The 27,991-nt window shown below is 45.0% G+C and overlaps 1 protein-coding gene across 3 annotated transcripts in view; it reads right to left on the minus strand.

The window, feature by feature from the left end:
* Positions 1-27,991, minus strand: part of MAPK4 (mitogen-activated protein kinase 4) — a 164,610-nt gene that overhangs the window by 135,898 nt on the left and 721 nt on the right. The gene's annotated exons all lie outside the window — the stretch shown is intronic.

Here is a 27,991-nt window from a genome sequence, read left to right on the forward strand (position 1 = left end):
ATTACACGAGGATGAGAAACTGTACTGAGACTATCACTGGTCAACCAGAATGCACGGTCCCCCCATCTCTGCACAGCTCATAACATGCTCTTGAAGAACTCCAAGGACAATAGGATCACTAACCCACACTAGCCTTTTCACATATGGCATAGCATTATCATTCCACTCCAGTGATAAACCTATGTTTATCTTTCAGCTCTAATTTTAGCACAGCAGAAAAGCCCATTCATTGCTATTGACAAAGTTTCCTCTTGAATCTGCATGTGGGGCTCTGAGCCAGCTGGTGGCTCCACAGGGTTGCCAATGGGCCCTCACCTGTCCACCTCCTGGGCAGTAAAGATCCGAGTGGGCACCGTGGAAGAGCTTCAGCCCCTGATGAGCACCCGGCCCTTATTCCTGTCCTATGTGATGCTCAGGTCCGTGAAGGAATGAGTGAGCTCAAATCCCCCTCAAAAGAGAAAGCCACCATCAGGGCTGGCTAACACGTTCCTGCTGTCCCCTCCACTGGCTGTGAAAAGCAAGTTTTTACACCACTAACTGAAATTCTACTTAAAGATGCATATGTTTGCATCTTAACTTCAAGACCAAGGCTATTGTAAAGCTCCTAACAAATGTTGTAGTCTAAGAACTATTCTTTCATCATGACTGGTCACCATGCCTTGGGCATTAGGGTAGACAGATTATAAACTGGATATGTGGAATAGAGGAGAAAACACTGAAAAAGAGGACATAAGTCTGGCTTTGCCACTTCTTGACCAAATTTGTAACAATGTATTGACCAGAGACATATTAGTACATTTTTTGTTACCTGAATGTTATTGACTGAAGAGTTTCAATATGCACTTATATAACAAATCATCAGCCACAGGCATTAGTTTCGGCAAAAATCCCCCCTCCACCCAATCAATAATGTGTTAACATCATTGGACTTCTATTTCCTTCTTTCTGCAAGGGAGCAATCTTACTCAGTGTTATCTTAGGATATTACCATGAAAATTAAAATGTAATAATGCATCTGAAAGCTCTCTGAAAAAATAAACAGCTCTACAAATACATTGGCAATGCAAATTTGCAGGTGAGAGGACAACCATACAGAACAATAGAAGCTCCAGCTGGGAATTCTGTTAATTGCAATTTGAACTCTTGTATCCTATTCTCTCAATGCAGTTAAGAGCTGACAAAAAAGCTTGCTCAGGAACTAAGAATGTGGTTGGGTGGATGGACAGAAAGAAACTGAGAGAGAGGGACCATTTTCTAGACATAAACAATTGGAGAAGTACATATTTGAGCATATTTAAATTTGAACCATAATTCAAATTCAAATAAAAGGCTTTGGACATACCGTTATCATGACATGAAGAGTTCATATTTTTCTAACATCTAACAAGCTAACTTTTAGGCCATATTTCCAAGTTTTTTCCTCTATTTATAAATATCTATCTGAACTGAGTTTGGATTAGACGCATAGTCTTTTTTTTTCTATTATTTTTTAAACTTAATTTAATTGGAGGCTAATTACTTTACAACATTGTAGTGGTTTTTGCCATACATTGACATGAATCCTCCATGGGTGAACATGTGTCCCCCATCCTGGACCCCCCTCCCTCCCCATCCCACCCCTCAGGGTCATCCCAGTGCTCTGGCCCGGAACACCCTGTCTCATGCCTCAAACCTGAACCGGTGATCTATCTCACATATGGTAATATACATGTTTTAGTGCTAGAACAGACTTTTGGACTCTGTGGGAGAAGGCAAGGGTGGGATGACTTGAGAGAATAGCATTGAAACATAAAGTAATCTTTAAGACCAAGGCCATGATTCCTGGAGCAACCTGCAGTCCCAGAAAAGAGCCCCTGTGAGAGTCTGGTCTGCCAATAGGCATAGAGGACCCATGTCCCAGGGTTGTTCCTCCCCCTAATCTTCACATTGGGCTGAACTTGTTATTCCTGAATTTTCACAAATGCCTTATGCACACTTGGTGGATTTAACAGTTTTTCCTCGTGCCTGCAGATGGTGAGTTTTGTTTAGCAAGTGGACACATGAATGTTATTGTACTAAACAGAGTCCTAATTTGGCCACCAGCATCTCCTCCCATCATTTCATGTGCATGCTACCCTGCACACCAAGAAGTGGAGTCTGTTTCTCCTCCCTGTGAGTCTGGCTTGGCCGTGAGACTAACTCGGACCAGCAGAGGGTGATGAGAACGATGCTCACTCTGGGGCTCCGGAGCCTGGGTCTCAAGAGAACCGTCAACTGCTGCTTGCTCCCTCAGGAGCCAGCCTCTCCATAAGAAGTCTGGCTACCCTGAGACAAGCATGCTGTGAGGAAGCCCAAGCCAGACAAGGAGACGGATCACATCGGAAGAACACAAGGTGTGAGGCGTGTGAGCGAAGTCTTCTCGGACCTTCTGGCCCAACCCAACCCAACCCAGTCAGCAGCTGAGAGCAGCTAAAGGAGTAGTCCCATTTGACGCTGCATGAAGCAGAATCATCACCCAGCCAAGCGCTGCCCAGATCACACAATCATGAGAAGTAAGAAGTCACTATTATGAAGACATCAAGTTTTGGGGTGGGTTTCTTGTGCTGTGTGCTCAGTCACGTCCAATTCTTTGCGACCCCATGGACTGTAGCCCGCCAGGCTCCTGTGCCCATGGAATTTTCCAGGCAAGAGTACTATTATGGGTTGCCATTCCTTCTCCAGGGGATCTTCCCTACTCAGGGATTGAACCTGCATCTCTTGCATCTCCTGCATTGGCAAGCAGAGTCTTTACCACTGCTCCACCAGGGACGCCTACAAGGTCGGTGTGTTAGGCTGCAACATAACAGAAACAGCAAGGTCTCTTAATTCTCCCACAGAAAAAGAACACTCAGCAGTACTTACACAAAAGACATCATCAGCCCTGTGGACAGAGAATTGCAAACCCTTCTGTGAAGCAAACAGCTGAAATCTTGTTTTCAGCAGCAGCTTGGGAAGTGAAATGTCTTTCATGTGCCCCTTCTTCCCACTTTACCTAATAAACCCTCTTCAGGAGCATCCGCCACCAGCTCTGTTGGTGTAGACCTGAACGCCTAAGTTCCAGCCCTCACTCTTGCTCTGCTGACTTACTCCGAGCTTTGGGCAATGTTTCGGTCTCTACTGCCTGTTTCCCGTCTATAATGTAGAGATGATAACGCCTGTTCTATTTACTCTACAGAATTTTTGTCGTAACCAAGTGAGGTAGAGTTTATTAAATGAGCTTTGAAAGGTATGATGCAAATTTTCTCCCAGCTGTCATTTCACAACTATCTTTTCAAATTGAAAACATAAAAGATATAAAGTGAAAGTGTCAGTCACTCAGTTGGGTTTGACTCTCTGCAACCCCATGGACTAGCCCACCAGGCTCCTCTGTCCATTGAATTCTCCAGGCAGGAATACTGGAGTGGGTAGCCATTCCCTTCTCCAAGGGATCTTCCCAACCCAGAGATAGAACCAGGGTCTCCTGCAGGGCAGGCAGATTCTTTACCATCAGCCATGAGGATGCTTGTCTCAAAAAACCCTGCAATTTAAGGGTGTCACCACCAGGTGGCAATCCCATCCCAAAAGTAAAGATTTTAATGAAAAATGAGCTTCATAGTCCCAGGAATATATAGAAGCACTTGCCTGCAGTGACTGCTGACATGTCTCCTAGTCAGTAACTGTTGTGAGAGTAACTCTAAATTCTGTAACTGGGTATCCCAACCATTTTTCACCCTCAACAGCTCATGGGAGTTCTCTAGAGCAGGCTCCAAGTCACCCACCTGAAAAAGTGAGTTCTTAGCAGAGAATGGACTCAGCCACCTCTGCTCATCCCTTTGGTCAGACCCAGGAACCCACATACTTCATGTGGTTTAAAGTATGTTCAAAGGGAGGAACTGAGGCCTCTAGCCAACAGCCACACGTGAACTTGACCCCTCCTTCTCCCGCCCAGGGCAAGTCATCAGATGTCTGTGACTCCAGCCAACATCTTGACAACAACTTCACCAGAGACCCTAAACTAGATGCACTCAGCCAAGCCACTTCCAAATTCCAGACCCATAACAACTATAAGATAATAAATGCTTGCCATTTTAAGCTTTCAAATTGTGGAGTCATTTGTTGCACAGCAACAGATAATCAATAGATCCTGTTTCCTCACTTTTTAAGTAAAAACACTAGTGCATCTTGGTACATTGAGAAGACCCAGAATGAATATGCAGACTACGACCCTTATTACTCAGACAGTGAAGGAGGAATAAATGTATCAAGCATTCCTACTGGGCCAGTGTAAGGCAAAAGGCCCCATGAGCAGCATAAAGGCAGACACGTTCCAATAACAAGTTGACTTGGAGCCAAAGGGAACTCAGGCACCTAGATCAAGCATACAGTTAGACAACAGCTGCTGTGTGATGGAAAATGGAAAGCAAGAGGGTGGTAGGAAAGACGTTCAGTAATATGTTTACGTTCCTGACTTAAAAGATTTATTAAGCATCTGACCAGCACATTCAACGTCATTAGAGAATTGAACAATCTGTATTCTAGTGCTGGTCCACGGGGGCTTCCCAGGTGGCACCAGTGGTAAAGGACCCATCTGCCAAGGCAGGAGACATAAGAGATGTGGGTTCAATCCCTGGGTTGGGAAGATCCCCTGGAGGAAGGCATGGCAACCCACTCCAGTATTCTCACCTGGAGAATCCCACGGACAGAGGAGCCTGGCGGGCTACAGACCATAGGGTGGCGAAGAGACACAACTGAATAAACTTAGCACACACGCCGGTCCATTAAGCAGGGCTGACAGTAAACACCGAGAGAGAGAGAAAGCAGAGCCCCGTCAAGTGGCCTAAGTACAGACTTCCAAGATGGTGCCCACTATATGGTGAGTTTCCTTCAGAGACAAACAGCAGATGGAGTCAGGATAAAAGCAGCTCTGCCTTAACTAGCCCAAAGTCAAGGAAAATCCGCTGGGACATTCGGCAAACCTTTTTAGCAGCCCTCCAGCAAGAAGCCCAGCTGGCCATGTCACCAGCAGAAAGCCTGGGGCAGCCCTCACTGAAGCATTCAGGTTGTGCCTCTTTGCACAGCATCCAGTGACCAGAGCAAACACCAACCAAGGGTCACGCCAGTCCTTTCTGCTCTTACTCTTGCAGTCTGAGGCGGGCTGCCAGCAATTCATTCTGCAATCAAGTCTCACATCTACCGCGCTGGTGTGAAGCAGCAAAGCCACCTCGGCGTTGATGACCTGTAAATCTTGATGCCACTACCTCAGAGCAGACTGCTCACTGACGCAGGTCATCAGTCTACTTAAGGGGACCCCTGCCTCCCCCAGCAGCAGCCCACTCACAGCTCCTGAGGGAGGCCCCCACTCAGCCGACGGAGAAACCCCACAACCTGCAGGAGGAAGGGGTGCACAGGGGAGAAGGAGCCTCCAACGTCCCTGGAAGGCTCTCTGGGTCCCGACGAGACCTGTAGGAATTGATTTCCTCAAGAGCCACTTGTTGGAGATGGATCAATTACGCTGAGCTGAAGAGCCCTAGGAGAGGAAACCACAAATCAAATTTTCATTACCAGATGAAGTATGAAGGACCACAAGCAGAATCCACCAGCGTTGATTTTTTTTTTTTAAGATGGGTCAGAGACAGATGAGAACTTGCTCTCTACCCAAGCACTAGCTCACTGCAGCCCTCTGTGAGGTTTCCTTCACGCACAATTCCTTAACTACTGCGGTGGGCATGCATGGATCTTATCCGCTTTGAACTTCCCTGTTCCTCCATGATGCCCAGCACTCAAGCCATCTCCAGGGTAAGAGGAATTTAGGAAACTGCCCTGGGTAAGCCCCCAAACCGAAGGGTGGGGAGGTGGGGGAAGACAGCTGCCAGCAGGTGGCTGGACTAAGACACAGATTTGGAATCTGTTCTCAAGGTAGGGAGCAAGAGAGGGAAGAGTGACTCCCAGCTAGAACCAAAAAGGAAAAACTCAGACACCAGACAGACAACATGCAGAGACCACCCCTCCCCGACCTCATCCAGACTAAACAGGTGGAAATGTCCGATCCCTTCCACACAGGCCCTTCGTGCAGGGCTCACCTGTTCCAAAGTTGCCCTTGACGTTCACTTTAACTTAATTTTCCTTGAAACACAGCATCTCTATAGGGGAAGCACAAGACGGATTGCCTGGTTCCACTCTAAAAGCACACACAGCAGACACTCGAGAAATCAGCTAATACACCCGCTGGGAATGACTGTGAGTGTCTGAAACGCGAGCAGAGGCAGAGGGTGATGCAAGGACAGGTGACGTAAAGGTCACGTCCCCTGTGGCCACATCACTTCCCAGGGGGACTCCCATGCAGTCTCCCACGCCTCCTGAAGGCGCTTGCTCCCTGCAGCCCATTTTCCAACTTGCAGGCAAAGCTGATGGTGTTACTCACCTACTTAAAACTCCTCAATGACCGTCCTGGCTTTTGGATCAGCCCAGACTCTTCCACGTGGAAGACAGGCATCCCTGGGATCCGGCCCCTGCCTGCCTGTCCATACTAAGCTCTCTCCCCCCATCAATCACCCTAAACCACGTGGGGCTCCCCACACCAGGCATGCTCATCTTCCAGCTCATCTTTGCTCACGCTGCCCCTAGAATTCTGCCCCACCTTCTTCACCTGGCAGACCCCTAGTCATCCGCCAGGATCCCACCCCAGAATCACCTACTCCTGGAAGCCAACCCTGAGCCACACTCCCCCTGCCCATGTGTGTCCCAACGGAGCCCGGGCACTCCCTCCACTAAGCGGTCAGTACTGTGCTTGTTCCCTTACTGCTGCGTCACCCACCCCCCAAGACAAGCTGCTCAGTGAGGAACCACATCTTCCTCTTCCTTGTAGCAACAAGGCTTGCACAACGCCTAGCATGTAGTCATAATTTTAAAAAATCAATTAACCTATCAATCTTACAGTTGGAGGTCATTTCAATTGATCCTGTGACCATTAGGTAAATTTGCAGCAATCAAATAACGTCCTTTTGCTAAATCACACAGGTGCCATCTGGGTCCTTCCTCCTATATCACACATGCAAGTTCTTGGCCCCACCCCTGTCCGACCGAATCAGAAAATCTGGGAGCTGCCCCAGTGATCTGTAGTTTAACACAACTCCAGGGGATTCTGATCCACTCAAGTTTCGGCATCAGTGCTCTAGAGCCTTCAAAGACCAACAGGACGGAGGGTTCAGATTTTGCCCTGTAAGCAGCTGCGGTGAACTCCTTGCCTGGCAGTCTGCCCCTTTCCAGGGTGGTGGAGCCTCTCCATGGCTGAAAGCAGCCAGATGCGGAAATACTTCCCTTCCCAGTACCCCTTGGACTAATCAAGAATCACCTAGGGAACAAAGGAAACCAGGCAACTCTGTGCTCTGGGCTCCAGAGAGCTCTCCCTAACCCCGGGCAGGGTGGGCTGGGAGGGCCCTCGCAGATGCTGGCTGCCCGGGACACAGTTCACCTCAGGCTGAATCCAGGGCTGGAGCACTGAGGTCTCACAGAAGCCAGCTTCTCGTTATTTTTCTTTAAAACACAACGTGGGACACATCAGGAGTGTGACAGGCAGATCGCCCCACCCATCACAAGCAAATATAATGGAATAGAGCAATTAGGAAGATCGTGGCTGTCAGTTTCAGCTGGAAGTTTCACTGGCGGCCACAGCAAAGGCTATGGTTGTGAGCTGAATTGATGAGGTTTTTGACGCCCCACTCTCCCCCCAAATCACTGCATCACATATTCGGGCCGGCAGAAAGTCCCGAAGAACAAGGAATGTACAATTTTTCAGCACTGACTTTCCTTACAAATTCTTCTATCTAGTTTTCATTTCAGAGTGAACCATTTTTCTTGAGAACCTACTATGCACAAGGTAGCCAAGTTTCACTCGCTAACCCAGTAGATTGCAACCTTGACTGCATATTAGAATCGCATGGCAGGGGGAGGGGGGGTTGATAAGATTCTGATGCCAAGACAAGACCCCAAACCAATTAAACCAGAGTGTCTGGAGTCAGATCCAGGTGTCAGCAATTTGGTGAACCATGGTTTTAAATAATATGGATGTCTGGACTCCATCCGAAACCATGTAAATCAGAATCTCAAGAGCTGGAGCCTGGGCATGTATGTATAAGGGCTAACAAGTGCTAGTCGCTCAGTTGTGTTCGATTGTTTGCAACCCCACTGGCTGTAGCCCACCAGGCTCCTCTGTCCCTGGGATTCTCCAGGCAGGAATACAGGAGTGGGTAGCCATTCCTGTCTCCAGGGGATCTTCCTGGCCCAGGGATCGAACCCAGGTCTCCTGCTTTGTAGCCAGATTCTTTACCATCTGAGCCACCATGGAAGCCATGCATGTATATTATGCATGTGGGTATATGCACATGCATATACATGCTTAATACACACATGAGTTTGTATACACACATGTGCATATGCTTATGGTTATATACACATGCATACATATATGCATGCACATACACATACACACACATATGTACAGACATACATATATAGTCCAGGTGATTCTAATATAGTCAGTCAAGGCTGAGAACCACTCCATAGACCACTAATTCCCAGTGGAATTAGTGACTGCACTTTTAGAATTCTCTTTTCAACTATTGCAAACCTTAGGACACATCCCAAACCAGCTGGATCACGAGCTCAATCGGGGGTGGTGGACTAGACACAGATCTTAGTGATTTTCGAGGATCCCTAGATGATTCCAACATGCAGACAAGTTTGGAGAGCACAGCACAGACTCCAATCTTCAGAAAAGCTGGGCCAGTCTTCTGCTATTTTTACCGTAACTCTCCTACAGCACCTACGTAAATATTTGTTGAACTGAACTGAATTTTTAAAGATGTCTGTTCCCCTGATGTCTTTTACAACTATGCCCACTGGAGCTGGTGCCTTTGAGGACTGTATGAATCCAATAGGCGGTGGCACAAAAAACAACGTACTTCATAAAAAGGCATCTGTCTCATTAGAGAAGCAACGCCCAGGGCTCCCCCAGTCCTCACACTTCTGATACTGTCACCCTATTTGGAATTTATCCTTCTGTTTCTCCTCTGCATAGCTTCAGACAAAAAAAAAAAAAAAAAAGGTCTTTCCAGCTCCCTTCTCAGCATATTTGAAAACTGGGAATCACTTTTGAGCACTCAGGTACCCAGGAGTGAATTTAGGAACTGGAGGACTCGTCACTCCTCATTTAAGAGGAGAAGAGGTGGCTTCTTCACCAAGCCAGGAATGCCTCGCATTTTAAAAAGCCAACAAGTAAGACAGAAAACACTGTTAATTCCTCGTTCCCAACTTTGATGCTCTGCACCTAGATTTGCCCACAAGCAGCGGTGATCTGACTCTACTGCAAATACTCAAGGTGGGATCACTCATCATCTAGAAGATTCCTACTCCCAATCCTTTTGTGGAAATGCTGGCACATATATACCAAGTTTGCCTTAAAAGGATGTAAACTGCAAAATCATTCACTAAAACATGGAAAAATCAGCTCAATACCTCATTTTCTTTTTGAGGTTATCACTTCATGGTTACTGCTTTAAGTGTGACCTATCTTTTGCCGACATTGACCTTCATCTAAATGCCTGATGACCAGAAGAATAAGTGTCTGTAATGATTGCTGCAGCAGGAGCCGGGCTGGGCTGAAAGAGAACGTCCTCTGATACCAAGTCACCTCTCACTCCCTGTGTGATCTTGAGCCACATATTCGATCTTCAGGTTCCTCATTTATGAAACAAAATAAATACTCAGAAAGATGGTTTTCTTCCAGCTCAAACATTATGTGGCTTGAATTGTCTTGTGGACAATGTGATATCAGTCTTGTGGAAATGGCTTTTACTATTTTGTTTTCCTAAAAATGGATTATTATGTAGGAGAAAGTACCTTGAGTATCCAATTCCATAAAACAAAGATTAAGAATTAATATATGCATCAAATGGACCAGACACAGAGAGGCTAGAGAAAGAAGAGAGACAGTCTAGGGTGATAAAAAATTAATGAGGAAAACAATTACACATCTAACCATGATATAAGACAGAATGAAATAGATGCTATGGTATGAAACCAGAGAGGAGACAGCTTGGAATATTTTTTTAATGTTCAAAATAAATGGCCAAGTTCTTTCTACAAGGGTTAAAGGAACACTGAACTTGACTTCTAGTTCTGAACATCATGGGTAGTGAACATGTCACCTCTGATAAGTCACCTGTCTTTCTTAAGCTTCAGTCTTTTCACCTGTAAAATGGGAATCATAGAATACCAGTCCAACATACTGGACAGTGCCACTCTGAGGCTCAAAGGAAACACAGGCATGAGAGGGATTGAAAACACGCTACACAAGATAAGTTACACAAAACCATGGAGGATGACATAACTGAGTCGATACAGACTTGGGTCTGATGACTCATAAAAGCTAGAATTTCCACTGAGAAAGGAATCCAGAGGTTAAATTCAGAGCTGCAGGATCTCATATACAGTGGCTTCTTTTCTTTTTTCTGTTTTCTCAATTTTTCCCCATATTTACTTATTAAATAAAAATATAGGTTCATGCTAAAGATTAAATAGTATGGAAAAGTATAAAATTTAAAAATCCCTTCCCTCACCTCTACTTCTGCTTCACTGACTATGCTCAAGCCTTTGACTGTGTAGATCACAACAAACTATGGAAAATTCTTCAAGAGATGGGAATACTGACCACCTTACCTGCCTCCTGTGAAATCTGTATGCAAGTCAAGAAGCAACAGTTAGAACCGGACATGGAAAAACAGATTGATTCTAAATTGGGAAAGGAGTATGTTAAGGCTATATATTGTCACCTTGCTTATTTAACTTATTTGCAGAGTATATCATGTGAAATGCCAGGCTGGATGAAGCTCAAGCTAGAATCAAGATTGCCAGGGAGAAATATCAATAACCTCAGATATGTAGATGACACCACCTTTAAGGCAGAAAGTGAAGAGGAACTAAACAGCCTCTTGATGAAGGTAAGAGAGGAGAGTGAAAAAGCTGGCCTAAAACTTAACATGTAAAAAACCAAGATCATGGCATCCAGTCCCATCATTTCATGGCAAATAGATGGGGAAACAATGTAAACAGTGACAGACTTTATTTTCTTGGGCTCCAAAATCACTGCAGATGGTGACTGCAGCCATGAAATTAAAAGACGCTTACTCCTTGGAAGAAAAGCTAAGACCAACCTAGGCAGCATATTAAAAAGCAGAGACATTGCTTGGCCAACAAAGGTCTGTCTAGTCGAAGCTATGGTTTTTCCAGTAGTCACATATGGATGTGAGAGTTGGACTATAAAGAATGCTGAGTGCCGAAGAATTGATGCTTTTGAAGTGTGGTGTTGGAGAAGACTCTTGAGAGTCCCTTGGACTGCAAGGAGATCCAACCAGTCCATCCCAAAGGAAATCAGTCCTGAATATTCATGGGAAGGACTGATGCTGAAGCTTAGGCCACGTGATGCAAAGAGCCAACTCACTGGCAAAGACCCTGATGCTGGGAAAGATTGAAGGCAGGCGGAGAAGGGCATGACAGAGGATGAGATGGTTGGATGGCATCACCTACTCAATGGACATAAGTTTGGGCAAGCTCTGGGAGATGGTGAAGGACAGGGAAGCCTGGCATGCTGCAGTCCACGGGGTCGCAAAGAGTCGGACATGACTGAGCAACTGAACACCACCACCTGTGTGACCAGTTACTTCTTACTTTGCCACTACTCACAATGCCTCATGTGTCCTTCCAGAAACAAAGCTTATGATTACCAATCACAACTATGTATGTAAATATTTCTGATTCTACTCCCTGTATCTATAGCTATCCACCTCCTTTTCTAGGTATCCATTACTGGACAGGAAAGATCTTATTTCAAACAATCTCAGTTTAAGACATTATAGTTTTAGATTACTGAAATCTGACATAGCTTCGAGTGGTGATAATTAAATAATAATGCTCTTATTATTTCTTACCAATAGGAAAGGTGGAACAGAAGACGAGAAGGTTATTTAATATATTGTGGTGGCAGTGTGGTTTAGTTGCTAAATCCTCAACTCAGAAGTGCAGAGCAAAACGGTATTGTTTGTTGGTGAAATAAAATTCAGCTGCTAAAGGACCTATACAAAGATCTCTGGTTCTGGGGATCTGTTTCTGAATAAATCAGAGAGGGAAGTCAAAGGATTTTTTTTTTTTAACCTCCTCTTGTTCTTTAAATGCCTTTCAGGTTCCAAGACTGCTCATAAAAAGGGGGCTTTCAGGATTAACAAATTCAGTGAATGACTCCTGAAGAATGGAAGCATGCACAAAAATTTAGAAACAAGACATCAAGCTTTTAACTAAAATAATAAACTATGAGCATTTTCCTGCTGGACTCCTACTCCTTATCATCCTTCATCTAGAGACGTAACAAAATTAGTTAAGGCTCTAAGCCTTTTATTTGTCTTTAATTTCCATTCAGCTCAAGAAAACGATAAAGTATAGGAAAATTTTTACAGTTATTTAGGCCACGACATGCCCAGAACTATTTACTAGACAAATTCTCATAGTGTAGAAAAAGAAAATTCTCTTTCTCTCTTTACTCTGTACACCCTAAAGTTCTCCCTGTCCATTTGATGGCCCGTATTTCACTGGCTTTATTACACAGCAGATGGGTGGGTTGTTGGAGTAATTGGTCAAGACGTTTTTCATTTTCACTCCTTTCCAGAAAGCTCAAAACAGTCACTGTGGTTACTCTATTGTTAACATACTTCTCATCTCCTCTTCTAAGTGATTTATTGCAATCATCTTCCTTATTCTCTTCTTACCAATAAACTCACTGCAGATTTCTTCATTTCTCTATCCTTTTTATTTCTGTTGAAAAAGCTATCACACTTTACTGTTCTGAGTCTTCTAAAAAGTTCTGACTATTTGGTAGAAAGTTTGGTAAAAGGTACTATCGCTACTGGGGCTTCCCAGGTGGCGCTAGTGGTAAAGAACCCACCTGCCAATGCTGGAGACATAAGAGATGCGGGTTCGATCCCTGGGTCAGGAAGATCCCCTGGAGAAGGGCAGGGCAACCCACTTCAGTGTTCTTGCCTGGAGAATCCCACGGACAGAGGAGACTGGTGGGCTACAGTCCATAGGGTCGCAAAGAGTTGGACACAACTGAAGCGACTTAGCACTCACTCACACTATCACAGACACATTCTGAAGGCAGTGTCCTGCTCTCTATGACAAGTACAGAAATTTGCTCAGCTAACTCTGTCTGAACTTCCTGTAGTTCTCACACATGTTATTGAAATCACAGCATATTATCTCTTATTAGCAGACAGTCTCAAAATGGCTGGGAAAAACCTCAGCTTCAAATAAATGGAAAATCTGATGTTAGAAATATAGACTATGGCCTTGATGTCAAAATAATTATACCTCTTTAGAAAAATCAGCTTAAGAGTCTAAGTTACTGGTAAATAAAGGAAGCTGGCTTGTACCTAAAACGAAGCATGCTGAAGGAATTAATTCACTTCCTTTCAGGCTGAAGAGTTTTCAGACATCTTGGTTCATAAGTTCTTATGGTTGGTGGGGTTTTCTAGTAGTTCTGCCTTCAATAATGAGGGGGGGGCACATGGGAGAATAGAAAATTTGCTTCTATTAAATTAATTACAGTAAGTGTCTTATGTAAGTGTCTTAATGATTAATTAAGTCATTTATCATTTCTTCTAAAGGGATCAGCTACAATTTAGAATTAGGAGTGGAATGACAGACTTGTTGGACAAGGACAGTTATTCTTTTATCTTTTTAAAAATATTTGTATATTTATCAGTTTATCTGTTTGGCTGCTCTGGGTCTTATTTGCAGCATGCAAACTCTTAGTTGCGACGTGTGGAATCTAGTTCCCTGACCAGGGATCGAACCCAAGCCCCCTGCATGGGGAGTGCAGAGTCTGAGCCACTGGACCACTAGGGAAGCCCCTAAGGACAGTTATTAAAAGCTAATTGGAGGGTTTCCATCTCTAGCAACATGCATAGTTATATGCATTATCTTACAATAGTTATGTGTAATCTTTCCTATGTGTGAAATATTGTAAAAGTAAATGAAGATCCAAATAAGCTGAATAAATCAGCATGGAATATACAAAAGGTAAGTGGTGGCCTCCGAACAGGTGGTGGGGATGCTCTACCCCCTCAAACAAGCCTTTCTAGAAAGGCAGGTCCCTGATAACATACCTTTCATCACTACACCCAGTGGCTACACTCCTGACCTGCAGTCCCCTGGGCAGAAGCAATTTTCTGAGATGACAGTTCTAAGGTTTTCAGGGAGAGAAAAAAAAAAAATAAGAGCCCAAAATAAACACAAGAGCCCTCCCCATTAAAAAAAAAAAGCCAATGAAGGCTCTGATCTGGTGGGCGGGAGGGCTTCCTGCCATTCTGTGCCCCTTCACCCAACTTTTTCAAAATCAATACAAACATTTTTCTCATGGTAAATTTCTCTGGCTTCATGAAAGCTGCTGGGAAAACATCTCTGAGAGTTGGATTGAGGCAGGGGAGAATACAATTGGCAGCTGACTTTGAGAAACCATAGGAAACCATATGCCTTGGAAAAGCCAGAAAGGAACACAGAGCTTCTTTTGAAAAATAAAGTTTAAGGAGAGTCCTCTGGAAAGGCCACCCTGAGCCTTGTGGACACGATAGGTCAGTTTCCGCAAGGAACAGCCTCAGCTACGGGTGAGAAATTCCACTCTCCAAATGGAAATGCTGGGACCCATGCTGAAGGGACAAAACCTCACCTAGCTCAAATATGGTCTAGTTTTTTGTTTTACTTCCTAACATTTGCTGGAACACAAAGCATCTTGCTCCCTCATCAGGGTCCTTGGCCCTAAATCCCCATCTTTCTGCAGGACAGTAGGACAGTAGGAATGAGAAGGAAGAAGCCGGGCGGAAATTGATGACTGATGGGGATCCAGAAGCAACTCCTAGAACCGCTTTCTCTGCCAAGTCACCCACCTTGTTAAGAAAAGCCTGCAGAATTCGTCTCTTTTACATAGGGAAGTATATCTATGTTTAGCTATATCCAGTTTGTGGAAATGTATTCATCCCAACCTCCACTTTCCAGTTACAACCCGGATGACATACTAGGAGTGGATGGAGGAAGTTCCCTAACCATGAGCTAGCAAAGAGCAGCTGGTATTCCATGCTCTTCTGTCAGTCTCTAAGATAGGTGAGATTCACTACTGCCTCCTTCCGACAGCTATAAACTGCATAATTAGAACCAACCTTCCCAGCGACCACAACAAAGAAACCCAGATGAAATGCTTCAATTATTCCTAGAAGCTTCCCAGGTGGCGCTGTGGTAACAAATCCACCTGCCAATGCAGGGGATGTAAGACGAGATTTGATCCCTGGGTCAGGAAGACCCCCTGGAGGAAGACATGGCAGCCCACTCCAGTACTTTGCCTGGAGAACCCCATGGACAGAGGAGTCTGGTGGACTACATCCATGGGGTCGCAAAGAGTCGGACACGACTGAGCGTCTGAACACAGCACACAAAAGTATCAAAGAGCTTACGAGAGAGAGGGGGATTCAGGCTTCAGATCTGGAACATGAGCCTGAGATGTGGCCCTAGGTCTTAGAAGCCACTCTTACCGAGTTGGGGGGAATCTGTCAAGCAGAAAGAGAGAGCTGGAAAGCTGAGCATCACCTTCACAGCCTGATAGGGTCAGGGACACAGGGCATCCACAAGATTAAAGCCTGATTAGCCACTTCATGCCTATGGTTGCGACCTCAACAACTAAGCCCTACAAGTAAGAGGAAACAAAAAGTAAACTTCCAGTCATCTGAATGGCCTAGAAAATCTCAAGTGCCCAAACTGATCTGGGATTGCTAGTACCCGGAAAGCCTACAGAGGCTATTTAAAAGGCTCTCTACAACTCATGTATCATTCAAAGCCTCAGATTATTTCATCAACCTTCAGTACTGCTAATTATATGATGCACTATTTTTTTCCTTAGGTATGAGCCAATGAAAAAAAGGAAAATGCTACAAACTGTAAACGTACATCTTGATCAACTGTAAATTACATCTGAAATTTCAGAGATTAAAATGTGAAAAAAATGTACTTAATTGATGAAATATGGTATTTATACAATTTTTTTTTTCCAAAACCACATCTAACACAGATTCAAAGACAACAAGGCACACGAGGAGATAAGATGGCATAAATACGAACCAACACGAGAATTAGGACAAACACCAAACAGAAGAAACAGACATACCCCAGATGGAAAAATTACCAGACACAGAATGTAAGACAGTGATACAGTACTTAACTATGCTCATGGTGATAGAAGTTAGGCTTAAAAATTTCAGAACAAGGAACCAGGACTATATAAAGTAACATTAAAGATCTGAAAAAGAGCTAAAAATTCTAGAACTGAAATTCAGTAACTGAAATTAAGAATGCAACAGATGGATTTAACTGCAGATTAGACCCAGCTAAAGAGACACGGTGAGACTTAGAAGACAGGTCAGAAGCACTACCAGATGTAGCTAGGAGATATAAAAAGGATGGAGAAGCAGAAGAGAGACTAAGAGACATAAAAGTAAGAAGACAATTAAGGAAGCAAAATTACCTTACACCACAAAGTTCTCCCAGTAGTGGGTAGTGGAGTTTCGAAAAAGTTGCTTATTTTCCTAAGCCCAGCTTCCTCAAAGACTCATGGAGGCAGGTCACCTTGGGGAAGACTCAGAGGTTGGACAACAGTGGTTGAAAGTTGTAATGTTGTGGACTTCCCTGGTGGTCCAGTGGTTAAGAATCTGCCTGCCAATGCAAGGGACACAGGTTCGATCCCTGGTTCAGGAAGATTCCATATGCCATGGGGCAACTAAGCCCATGTGCCACAACTATTGACCCGCATGCCCTAGAGCCTGTGGTCTTCAACAAGAGAAGCAACAAGAAGCCCATGCACTGCAACTAGACAAAGTCGACACACAGCAACAAAGACCCAGCAAAGCCAAAAATAAATAGATTCAATATTGTGATTTACAAGGAACATGTATCTGCCTGTTCAGATGAACAGAATATGTTTTCCATATATATGGTCTTCATAGCAATGGTTCCTGGCTCATAGCTCCCCAAAGCCTTGGAATTTCCTGAGCCATATATGCAATGGGAATATCTTTTGTTACAATATTGTCCTTTGTCCTCAGATCCTGAAATTGCTTCAGAGCCAGAAAGGTGAAATGGGTGTCTCCGTATTCATAATACACCCCCATTCCAGCACACCTGGGTTTATATTCATGAGGCGGTTTTGGAAAGTACCTAGGGAATGGGGGCTGGTCGTCAAGGAAACCAACCATGGAAAAAGAGATGGAACTTTCAGTCCCACCCCCTGATTTCCTGGTTGGGGCAAGGAGCTGGAGATTGAATCAACGGCCAGTGGCCGGTGATTTGACCAATAATGCCTTTGTAATGAAGCCTCCATAAAAATCCAAAAGGTTTGGAGAGCTTCCAGGTTGGAGAACAAGAATGCTTCCACATGCCACCATCCTGGGCCCCAAACTCCACGAGGACAGAACCTCCTAGGTTCAGGCCCTCACCCTGGCTAGCTCTTCATCTGGCTATTGATTTGCATACTTTAATATCCTTCATAATAAACCAGTAATCTAGAGAGTAAATGGCTTTTCCTAAGTCTGTGACCACTCTAGCAAATTAATTGAACTCAAGGAGGGAGTCATGAGAACCTTTGATTTAACTTCCCTGGTGGCCCAGACAGTTTATGAGTCTGCCTGCAAAGTGGGAGACCCAGGTTCAATCCCTGGGTTGGAAAGATTCCCCTGGAGAAGAAAATGGCAATCCACTCCAGTATTCTTGCCTGGAGAATTCCACGGACAGAGGAGCCTGGTGGGCTACAGTCCATGGGGTCACAAAGAGTCGGACATGACTAAGCGACTAACACTTTTCACTTTTGTCAGAGACACAGGTGACAACCTGGCTTGAGACTGGAACTGGAGGGCAGTCTTGTGGGACGGAGACCATAACCCATCAGATCTGATGCTATCTCAGGCAGAGCATGTCAGAATCAAGTGGAACCGCAGGACACCCAACTGGTGTCACAGAGAATTTAGCAGATGTGTGGGGAAAACCCCATGTATGATGGAATTGGTGGTCAGAACCCTTTAAAAGGTATATGGGACCATGGTTATTTTAGCTCTCTGCACATCACTGTCCTCGTATCTAAATGGATATAGTAAAACGGTACCCACTTCACAAAGTAAGGATTGAGAATTAATGCCTGGGAAGCACTGAATAAGTGCTCACTGCCTGCTGGCTGGACAAGAGGACGGAGCTCCCTGTCCGCGTAAGCTTGCTTCACGAATGGAACAGGCAGCTCCCTCACTATGACAAAAAGAGTTCAGCCTGAAATACAGCCCTTAAAGTATTGCAACTGTGGAACATTACGGTTAGATGGAACCCTTCATAAAATATCTGTGCAATCAGAAGTTTATTGTTTTCATCTTAAAAAACGGGTTTTCTACAAGCAGATCAATTTTTTTTAAAGCACTAAACCCATATAGAAAAGTAGATAATTAACAAAAAATACAAACAGGTAACAGTTCTTACAGAGAAATGTTTAGCCATGTTGGTAACCAAAATGCAAATGAAAGCAAATTTTTCAACTTAAATAAATAGTTGAAAAAAATAAGAGACCCTATGTTGTCAATGATGTGGTAAAATCGTTTCCAGTTCTGGAAAGCAAGGTATTAACATGGTGCTTTCCCAGTGCTTTTCCTGGCTGACTAATTTCACTATCTGGCAATATTTACTAAGAAAACAACTCTAATTGTAGAAAAGTATAAGTGCAAAGCTACTCACTGTCACACCACAGTGATCAGAACTGGGAGAAAATAATGCCCACTAATAACAAAATATTGTAATAAGTTAACAGGGTTCCAAAGTACTGAATTACATAGTTATTGAAAAGATGTTTACAAAGCATTTGTAATAACATGGAAATTCCTTATTACAATATATGCTGAGAAAAAAACAAGATAAAAAATTAAAATTATATGCATGGGCTTCCCAGGTGGCACTAGTGGTAAAGAACTCGCCTGCCAATGTAAGAGACTTAAGAGATGCAGGTTGGATCCCTGGGTCTGGAAGATTCCCTGGAGGAGGAAATGACAACCCATCCCAGTATCCCTGCTTAGAGAATCCCATGGACAGAGGAGCCTGGTGGACTACAGCTCATAGAGTTGGACACGAATGAAGCAACTTAGCACAACACAACACAGCATCATCTCAGTTGTGTTTAAAAATGAGCTGAGGAAAAAACACTAAAACTAAACATAGCACAATATGATCAGATCAGTCTATCACAGGCAGAAGGATCATTTTGATTCACCTTGCTACTTTCCATAATGAATCCGTATTCCTTTCCCCAATAGGGAAATAAATGTTTCATTCTATTTACTGTAAAGAGAATATAAAACAACATTAAAGAAAGTTAAAATTTTTTTTCAAAAATTTTATTGAGATGTAATTGACATGTAATATTGTATTAGTTTCAGATGTAAAACAATGATCCAATATTTGTATTTATACCAGGAATGTTCACCACAATAAGTCATCACCATGCAAAGCTACAATTTTTTTCTTGTGATGAGAACATTAAAGATCTACTCTATTCAGTTCAGTTCAGTTCAGTTCAGTCGCTCAGTCGTGTCCGACTCTTTGACCCCATGAATCACAGCACGCCAGGCCTCCCTGTCCATCACCAACTCCCGGAGTTTACTCAAACTCATGCCCATCGAGTCGGTAATGCCATCCAGCCATCTTATCCTCTGTCGTCCCCTTCTCCTCCTGCCCCCAATCCCTCCAAGCATCAGGGTCTTTTCCAATGAGTCAACTCTTCGCATGAGGTGGCCAAAGTATTGGAGTTTCAGCTTCAGCATCAGTCCTTCTAATGAACACCCAGGCCTGATCTTCAGGATGGACTGGTTGGATCTCCTTGCAGTCCAAGGGACTCTCAAGAGTCTTCTCCAACACCACAGTTCAAAAGCATCAATTTTTCGGTGCTCAGCTTTCTTCATAGCCCAACTCTCACATCCATACATGACCACTGGAAAAACCATAGCCTTGACTAGATGAACTTTTGTTGGCAAAGTAATGTCTCTGCTTTTTAATATGCTATCTAGGTTGGTCATAACTTTCCTTCCAAGGAGTAAGCGTCTTTTAATAATCTACTCTATTAGCAACTTTCAAACATATAATACAGCATTGCTAACTATAGTCACTGTGTTGTACATAGAAAGTTTTATAAAACAACCTCGTTCCACTAATCCAACTGTTTCAGTTTTTATTCAGTGTGACCTGTACATGCACACACCTTTGGCACAGATGTAATCAGTCTGAGTCAGTGATTAGTTCTATTAGGATTAGGCAACATGGAAATGAGACCAGTTATCAAGCTCTTTTCTTTCCCGGGTCTTCCTCCACCAACATTCACCTGGAAAGATGGAAAGCCTGAAATATACAGGGGTTTTATTTGTTTGTTTTATTACGTTTTTAAGTACTCGAGTTATTTCCCCAGTGGTACTGAGTGTCCAAGAGAATGGGACAAACTCCTGACTCCTGGCCCAGCCATGGCCCTGACCTCTGCGTGACCTTGGCAAACCACCTAACGTCTCTAAGCCTCAGTTTCCCCATTTACACAGTGGGGCAAGGGGAGCTGGTCACTGACCCCTCAAGATCCCTTGCAGGTCTACGTACTTAGATAATGTGTAAATTTGACCCCAAATCTCCAAACTGATCTTGATTCTTGAAAAGTTTTATAAAACTTGAATCAAACAGAAATAGAAAAACTACTAATTTTTAAAAGAATCCCTCCTACATCAGATTTTCTAATAAGAGTCTTTATTTTTGTTAAATGTAGACAATGGCAATATTGGCAGATCACTTTCATGCACAGCCAGGCACATTTAGATACAAATCACAGCACTTTCTCTTCCTCCTTGAAAATAGGTCAGTTTAGATTAAGGAAAAAGACTGTAGGTGAATGAAAAGCCTGAAATATAGAGGTGTTTTATTTGTTTGTTTTATTAAGTATTTAAGTACTGGAGTTATTTTCCCACCTTGCCCCCAAAAGGTATTTCCTATCTGGCCTGTTTCAATGACAGGAAAAGTCTCACCCCACGCTGGGGTGGTCTAAAATAGAAGTCTGAATCCAAATCTTACTGAAAACTTTTCAAATACGATTATAGTGACCTCAAAAAGAGTTTCAGTCACTTTCAGAAGCAATAACTTGGGCAGCAGACCAATCTCACTTACAAGGTCCATTAAGTTACTTTCATCAACTGGACAGAACTCAAGAATCCTGCTGCAGGATCCTCTATGACCCACATCCCAGAATTTCAGAAATAAAAGCAAAAATAAACAAATGGGACCTAATGAAACTTAAAAGCTTTTGCACAACAAAGGAAACTATAAGCAAGGTGAAAAGACAGCCCTCAGATTGGGAGAAAATAATAGCTAATGAAGCAACAGACAAAGGATTAATCTCAAAAATATACAAGCAACTCCTCCAGCTCAACTCCAGAAAAATAAATGACCCAATCAAAAAATGGGCCAAAGAACTCAACAGACATTTCTCCAAGGAAGACATACAGATGGCTAACAAACACATGAAAAGATGCTCAACATCACTCATTATCAGAGAAATGCAAATCAAAACCACAATGAGGTACCATTACACGCCAGTCAGGATGGCTGCTATCCAAAAATCTACAAGCAATAAATGCTGGAGAGGGTGTGGAGAAAAGGGAACCCTCTTACACTGTTGGTGGGAATGCAAATTAGTACAGCCACTATGGAAAACAGTGTGGAGATTTCTTAAAAAGCTGGAAATAGAACTGCCATATGACCCAGCAATCCCACTTCTGGGCATACACACCAAGGAAACCAGATCTGAAAGAGCCACATGCACTCCAATGTTCATCGCAGCACTGTTTATAATAGCCAGGACATGGAAGCAACCCAGATGCCCATCAGCAGACGAATGGATGAGGAAGCTGTGGTACATATACACCATGGAATACTACTCAGCCATTAAAAAGAATTCATTTGAATCAGTTCTAATGAGATGGATGAAACTGGAGCCCATTATACAGAGCGAAGCAAGCCAGAAAGATAAAGACCATTACAGTATACTAACACATATATATGGACTTTAGAAAGATGGTAACGATAACCCTATATGCAACACAGAAAAAGAGACTCAGATGTATAGAACAGACTTGTGGACTCTGGGAGAAGGCGAGGGTGGGATGTTTCAGGAGAACAGCATTGAAACATGTATATTATCTAGGGTGAAACGGATAACCAGCTCAGGTTGGGTACATGAGACAAGTGCTCGGGCCTGGTGCACTGGGAAGACCCAGAGGGATCGGGTGGAGAGGGAGGTGGGAGGGGGGACTGGGATGGGGAATACATGTAAATCCATGGCTAATTCATATCAATGTATAACAAAAACTACTGTAATGATGTAAAGTAACTAGCCTCCAACTAATAAAAATTAAAAAAAAAAAATTAAAAAAAAAAAAAAAAAAAAAAAAGAATCCTGCTGCTAAACGGGAACTAGCCATGCCCCTTCTTCCATCCTACAAAGATGCAGTTGCTGCTAACACTGGAAGTTCTACTTTTGAAGGCAGATAAGAACAGAAGTACTGGCTGCCCTGTGTTCAACCACCCTGTTTTGGCCTCTGTACTCTCCTGAAGTCAAGTCTTTGAGAAGCTTCTCTCAGTTCTTGACAGTCACGGGTAGCAGCAAGCCTCCAGGTTCCTCTTTGGGCAGCCACGCCGTCAACAATGCCCAGGGGCAGCTTCACCTGAAGCAAATGGAACTGAAACCTCAGAGCCCCACCCAGGGCCAGTGAAGGGCCCGAGCACACACTCACGTGGTCACTGTCTTTCGTAAACAGGACTCCTCAGTTTATATCAGCATCCTATCCCACCAGAACTGGATCCTCGCCCACCGCTTCCCACCTCCACTACCACCCACCAGCCACTGTCTGAGCAGTGGGCTGGGATGACCCTGTGGGCAATCGTAGTTGCCAACAGTGGTTCCACTACCTGCATTTGTGCTATATAAATCAAACACATGCTAGGGGAAGAAGCTGAGAGGTGTTTAGTGGGATTTTTTTTTGGGGGGGGGGGGTAGTTGTTGCTTTGTCTCAAAAGATTGACTGATGACCAGATTAGGATATGTGACCTGCAAAGGATGTTTATTCTGATTTAGGAAATTATTCACCTGGAAAATGCCACAATGCACATTACACACTTGTGGGTCTCCCCAGTAGTCCTAGTGGTAAAGAACCAGCCTGCTGGTGCAGGAGATGTAAGAGACACAGGTTCCATTCCTGCATCAGGAAGATCCCCTGGAGGAGGGCATGGCAACAAACCCCAGTATTCTTGCCTGGAGAATTCCCCGGGCAGAGGAGCCTGGTGGGCTACCGTCCATAGCGTTACAAAGAGTCAGACATGACTGAAGTAACTTAGCACACACACGCATTATATTTACCAGGTCATCTGTCTTGAAAACCAAGTTACAATAAAGGGGGCCTCTCCCCGAAAAGCGGGAATGGTTACACAGCACTGCACAGAGAACCAGTTCCCCTCAGAAGAGCTGTTCACAGCAGGGGGTGATTCTGCTCCTCAGGGGACACCTGATAATAACTGGGGACACTTTTCATTGTCACACCTTGGGGAGGGGACGTGGGGTGCGACTGGCATCCAGCGCGTAGAGGCCGGGGCTGCTGCTAAACGTGCTACAATGCACAGGGCAGGCCCCACAACGGGTGTTCCAGCTCACGACACCAGGAGTGCCCCGGTGGAGAATCCCAGCCTTAGGATAACGGCACATGTAGGGAAGGAAGGAAGAATCCTCTCTGGGAAATGATTAACCTTTAAAGAACAGAGGGAGTGAAGGCCGGGTTGACAGCACACGCCAGGCTGCTCTCTGACTTCAGTCGCCACGCCGGTCATCAAGCAACGAAGGCTCCAGACTTTTGTGGACTGTGGGACCACAGAGACCTTTGCCAAGACTGGCTACATGAGGAGGTGGTAGCAGCATCATTTCAGAAGCACCAAGAAAGGCACTTCGCCTCCCCAATTACCTCCAACACCCACTTGTCTAAGCCTGAAATCTCATGGTGGATAAAGCCTTTCGTTCCACAACGAGGCTTCAAGTGCAAGGACCCCTGGAAGACAGAACAGTGACCTACACGCCTAGTCAAGAGAAAGGGGCTGAGGACAGGTTGGTTTTGTCCTAAGTTTTCATACAGTGAAAGGCTCTGAGGAGCTGAAAGTGGTAGAGGGGGAGAAGGGTCAGGCCCTGAGGAAGTAGGAAAAGAGGGAAGGAATGGACAATCCAAGGTTCTGGAATAAAAGTCACCTACCCTGCAGACTACGCCCGAGCCTCCCAGGAGGGAAGGATGCAGAGAAAAGACAAGTCACATTCTTGGCTTTGAAGAAGATTACAATCAAGTTCAGCTCAGGTGAAAAAAACCCTAGGAATGTTTGAAAGAATGGTAAGGATGCACTGCTCCCTGCAGCTGGAACAGGAGACAAGGGTTCTCACCAGCCACCAGCCATGGGAATTACAGTGAATGCCAGGCCATGCTGGGTGAAGCCCCCACCTGACACCTCGCAAACCACTGGACACAGAGCTAAACGATCAGGCAGGCAGCGCTTCGAAACTCTTCCAGATGAAGAGCTATCAGATTTCTAGAGTGCTCCAAAGATGATTTGTTTTCCATCACACTTAGGCTAACATCCTTTCCCACAATTTAGAAGGGAGGTCTTTGTTCATCTTCTTTGCCTATCTAAATCACATTCTGTCTTTCAAGGCCAGTTTATATTTTCCTGTAATTCCTGATTTTGACTTTTTTTTTTAATTAGAGGATAATTGCTTTACAATGTTGTGTTGGTTTCTGCCATACAACAATATGAATCAGTCATAAGTATACATATGTCCCCTGCCTCGTGAACCTCCCTCCCCGCCCCACCCCACCACCAGGTAGTCACAGAGCACCGTGGGAGCTCCAGCGACTTCCCACTATATCTGTTGTACATATGGTAGTGTATATGTTTCAGTGCTGCTCTCTCAGTTCACTCCACCCTCTCCTTCCCCCGCTCCCATGTTCACAAGTCTGTGCTCTATGTCTATGTCTCTATTTCTGCCCTGAAAATAGATTGATTTTGACTTTTTTTTCCCTCCCTCCTCTTATAAGTACAGGGCCTCCAAGTCATTCATCTATACTTCCTAGGTATACATCATACTATATTTCCTAGGTATCTTTCATAATGGGGCTACTTCCAGAAAAGATCTGAAGGGGGCTTTCAGGTTCATAACAAAAAATTAATACACTTGTAGTTTTTTAAAAAAAATTTTTTTCAAGGGCGATTGGAAATTATTTGAGAAGAAAAAGATCATCCTACTAAGAAACTAGGGGAAAGCAGTTACCAGGAACTGCTGGAGGCCAAGTTAAAAAGACTTAGGCAACCTAATGTGAAGAACTGACTCATTGGAAAAGACCTTGATGCTGGGAAAGATTGAAGGCAGGAGGAGAAGGGGATGACAGAGGATGAGATAGTTGGATGCCATCTCCGACTCAATGGACATGAGTTTGAGAAAGCTGCGGGAGTTGATGGACAGGGAAACCTGGCATGCTGCAGTCCATGGGGTCACGGAGTCAGACAGAACTGAGCGACTGAACTGAACTGAAGTTAAAAAGACAACCATACTAGACACAGAGCAATTTCTCACTGTCTGATAAAAGGAAAGTCACAATTCCATGAGCACAGAATTATGTTTTTGACATTAAATTCTAGGAAGACTTTGCTCCTAGCTTTTCACCTATGCTGCCCAAGCAGCCTGTTTATGTGTTTATCACAAGAACTCCTACTAGACTACATCATACCTACTAGTCTACATTTTCCTGATTAACAGCCTATATACAACAACTATATGCCAAGAGACTGAGGACCCATGGTTTTCTTGCCAATCTGGATATTCCAGCGTGTCTCAAAGATCCCATCAGAGTAACAGACTCATCTAAACTCTTAGTAGTTAGGACCCTCAGGCCATTTGATTTTGCCTCTATAGCCCCAGCCACCAGAAAGAGAATTTTAAAGCCACTCCCAACAGGGTGGTGGTTTGGAGCCAGAGGCTGGGGATGGGCTGGGGGGGGGGGGGGGGTCCATCCTGGCCCTATCTTCATGCCCCACCCCACAAGCTTCCTGGCTTGTCTTTTGTCTGTCTGTCTGTCCCCACCATAGACTTTCCCCCCTCTAAGTGTCAATGCTTTGCCTCATTAACCTTTGATTCCTTGCAATAACTACCACCGTGTGCTTTGCACAAAGGGAACTGCCTCCTCCCTCCTTCTTTTTAAAGTGAGGAAACTGAGTTGGAAAGAAGTCCCAGAGTAGCCTTTTCATTATTCTGCCCTGCTCCTGTCTGATAAACCCCTCAAGCTGGAGTGTACCAGACCAGCTCTTCCTACACCACACAGCAAGCAGTTCGAGAAAGTTAAAGGCAGGTTACCAAAGGAATTGCAGAGTTCGAAGACATATTTTGACTTCCTTGCCTCCACGTGTCCCCCACCCCCAAAGATGCACTGGGCAGCCCTTCAGAAACCAAACAAACAGAAACGACCTTGTACGCCGCAGTTGCTCAGCAAGTATCTATTAAGATACGGTCAGAGCATCGGTACCGTGAATACATCTAGTACTCAATACACTCCGCTAAACTGAAAAGTTCATAACACACCTGCTTTGCACACAGTAGGTGCTCCATTAGCATCTCTTAGGATAATCGTAGGGCTGCTGCCTTGCACACAGTAGGCCCCTTTATAAACGGCTACTAAATTGAACAGAAGCTGAAGCTCGCTCCTCAGAGAACCCGGGCAGAGGTGACATTAATCAAGACCCAGACACAGATCCGTGAATGGCGATGCGCGTCTCGAAGAAGCGTTTCCGAGAGTGCGGGAGTGGCGCGTGACGGCGCGCGGCCGCGTTGGACATCCCACTCTTAGGCTGGCGGCCGACCCACTGCCTGCTCCCGAGCACTGATCAGTGATCGGGATCTCTTCCCCACTCGGGGGCGGGAGACAGCTGCCGCCTCCAATTGTCACTTTGGGCTTGCACCTGGAGCTTCCGCCAAGGTCTCCCTCCCGGGGGTATCGGCCCGCCCCGGCTTCTCCCCGGATTCCGGAGTTACCGGCAGAACAAAAGCAAAAAAAAAAAAAAAAAAAAAAAAGGCAGCCGGGATTCCTTTTCTGACCGAGGGCAGCCCGGGAAGAGGCTGGGGGAGCGGCCCAGGACCACGCTGTGATGTCAAACCTCCTTCTCCGCTGGCAGCCGCCCGCCCTCCCGCCGCAGATTAGCGTTTGGGGTTCCCCCAGCCCGGAACGCGGCGGGGCTTCCTCTCTCCCAGGCGTCCGAAGCCCCCGCCCTGGGGCAGCGAAGGGGCAGAGTGGGAGCCTCGGTGGGGTGGGGCGTAGGGGGCGCTATATTAACCCTGAAGAAGACAGGGAGAAGGCTGGAAAGGAGGGTGCGAGAGGACTGGGGCAGACCCCATAACCGAGATCCAAATCTGAACTTGCAGTGCGAACCGCCCCTCGGCGCTCCAGAACACGCAGAGTAGTCCTTGGCGATGGGGGTCCCCTCGCGGCAACCGGTCCCCACGACCTCCTCCCCTACACCCCCCGCCCCTCCGCCCCAGGGGAGCCCAGCGTCCACTTCCACGTCCAAACCGCCGATCCAGGGTCTACACCCGCGCTCTCAGTCGGCGGAGCAAGGGGTCACAGAGGGCGGCAGCGCCTATCCCACGGGAGACGTCCCATCGCTCGGAAACTCACGAGTGTGAAATCGGCTAGCGTTTTTGTTCAGGAATTTTTTTTAAAGGTGTACTGAGGGCTGCAGAGAGAGCGGGGAAGTGTCATTTCTTCCTTTC

The sequence above is a fragment of the Odocoileus virginianus genome, chromosome 22, assembly GCF_023699985.2.
Source record: "Odocoileus virginianus isolate 20LAN1187 ecotype Illinois chromosome 22, Ovbor_1.2, whole genome shotgun sequence".
Taxonomy (NCBI): domain Eukaryota; kingdom Metazoa; phylum Chordata; class Mammalia; order Artiodactyla; family Cervidae; genus Odocoileus; species Odocoileus virginianus.